The sequence below is a fragment of the Propithecus coquereli genome, unplaced genomic scaffold (genome assembly GCF_000956105.1).
Source record: "Propithecus coquereli isolate 6110/MARCELLA unplaced genomic scaffold, Pcoq_1.0 Scaffold91, whole genome shotgun sequence".
Taxonomy (NCBI): Eukaryota; Metazoa; Chordata; class Mammalia; order Primates; family Indriidae; genus Propithecus; species Propithecus coquereli.
Window position 1 is genome coordinate 993851 of NW_012155396.1, and position 2530 is coordinate 996380.

At 37.5% G+C, this 2530-nt stretch overlaps 1 protein-coding gene across 1 annotated transcript in view; it reads left to right on the forward strand.

Moving 5' to 3' along the window:
- ZNF131 (zinc finger protein 131) overlaps positions 1-2530 on the forward strand; it is a 57023-nt gene that overhangs the window by 19516 nt on the left and 34977 nt on the right. The window lies entirely within an intron of this gene.

A 2530-nucleotide genomic window follows, 5' to 3' on the forward strand; every position in this document is an offset into this window, starting at 1 on the left:
GCTAATTTTTTCTATAATTTTTTAGTTGTCTGATTAATTTCTTTCTGTTTTTAGTAGAGACAGGGTCTCGCTCTTCCTCAGGCTAGTTTCGAACTCCTGAGCTCAAACAATCTGCCCGCCTCGGCCTCCCGGAGTGCTAGGATTACAGGCGTGAGCCACCGCACCCGGCCGAAAATCAAATATTTTACATAATGTGTCAACACTGGTATTTAGATGTGCCCTCTTTTCGTCCCAGCCCCAGTCTCTCTCACACATGGTTTGTTGTTGGTGAGTGACTTTTCCAGGACTAAATAGGCTATATTCTCTGTGGCCACTGAAGTTGCAGCTCTCTTAGCTTACTGGACAGCTGATGATTGGACAGAGGTTTCCTTAAATGTCTTGAACCAGTAAGTCTCCACACCTTCCTTGCAGAGCTCTCTGTATTGGGGCCTTAGCCACCTTGTATGCCACAGAACCTCAAAGTCAGACAGATGAGAGCTTCGCTAAGGTCTTTCTTGGGCATGCACATAGCCCTGCACATGGTTCCCTGGGATATGTCAGAGCTTTTCAAAGCCCCTTATGAACATCTCATTTCCCTAGTTTTTTTCCTTTAAGCTTTTGTTTAGTTTCTTGGTAGTCCCAACTGGTAATGCCGCTGCAACAGCTGCGATGATGAAACAGTCTCTGTTAATTGTTTTTACCAATGCCCTGTAGTTAGGGCTATTTGAAAAGTGAGTTCTGAGTCAGATCAAATATTTTTATCCTATTTTAAATCTTATCTTTTAATGAGGCAGCATGCGTAAAGTGCTTATAACAGTGCCTGCCACATAATAATAATAATATTATGCATATGTTTTATTCATTGCTTGGAATGCCATCTCCCTGCTTATTCACTGGCAAAATCTTACTCATCTTTCTGGTCTCCATCAAGAGCCAGCCACCTGTTCTCTGAATCCTTGCCTGACTGCTCCAAACAGATTGACTTTAGGCACTTATGTAATTCCATATTTTTGTTTTGTCTTTTATATTCTCCATTAAAGCAATAATCATATGATTATTGTTCTTACATTTTCTCAATAGACTTCAACCTCTTTGAGGTAGGGATTATGTGCTTTTCATCTTTAGGAGGCATTAGGCATTTGGGTGGGCTTGGAAAGCTACCTCTCAATAATATGTCTCTCGGCCTACCCAGTTGCCAGGTTTGTCTCCTTTTCTCTCACCAGGCTCTAAAATCTCTTGCCTTGCCATTCAGCTCTGAATACAAGCCAGCTTATCCCACTTTGCAAATCAAAGGCCTGGCAGCAGCACTTTTTGTTGTTCTTTAATTATTCCTGTTTGGGGCAGGGATCTGGGTTCACCAGGTCATACCCATAATTAAAACAAGCATAAGAAGGCTGGTTAAGAAGTAGTTTACAATTTACATCTATCCTTGAAAAGAATGAAAAGGAACCATACTTTTCCATTATAGGTTGTTTTTTTTTTTTTTTGTCACTTTAACATCTTTCAAATTGGGATGGCTCTTTAAAGTGAGTGACCAGGCAATAGTCATGACAGTTTCAGTTAGATTGTAGTTATTTGTGTTATTGATACCAGACAAGTTGAGTTTGTCATTTAAAAGTCTTCCAAATGATTAAACTGTGAGATGATATTAAAGCAAAAAGGTATTGGAATTAGAGCATCAATTTCATATTAATGGAGCAAAAATTTGTCATCAGAGGAATGAACACTAAAGAAACAACCAAGGTCTTTATAGGACTTTGGAAAGGATTTAGGAATAAAAATTAGTTGTGCTTAAATTGACTGTTTAAGGCAACTCTATATTGAAAAGATTACTGTGTAACTTAGAAGTACAGAAAGTGCATAAGGCGCTCATCTCACATTTGCAGTATGGAATTATTTTTAGAATATAATATAAACTTTTTGAATGATACTAGAAAAAATACTAGAGCGTCATTTTACTTTGCTGGAATTACATCATTGTTTATTTAAAACTGTGTATGAGAAAGTTTCTGTTATTTGTTAGCAAATGGTACTTGCCTTATAGATTTTTCCTCCCCAGCCCATTCAGGTGTAATTTACATATAATACCGTTCACCCATTTTAAATGTAGAGTTTGGGTTTTGATAATTGTATACAGTGGTGTAACCACCCCCACAATCAAGGTATAGGACCATTTTCGTCACCTTACATGGTTTTCTCATGACTCTTTGCAGTTGATCGTGATCCCCAGCCCAAGGCAACAACTGATTGGATTTTTATCACTATAGTTTTAATTTCTTTATAATGTCATATAAATGGACTTGTACAGTGTGTAGCCTTTCATGTTTGATTTTTTTCACTTAGCATCGTGTTTTAGAGATTTGTCCATGTAGTTGTAGGTGTTATTTTGTTTCTTTTCATTGCTGAGTAGTATACCATAGTATGGGTATGCCACAATTAATTTCCACTGTTTGATAGACATTTGGGTTGTTTTTCAGATTTTGACTGTAACAATAATGCTGCTGTTTACAAGTCTTCAAGTGGACATATGCTTTTATATTTCTCTTAGTAA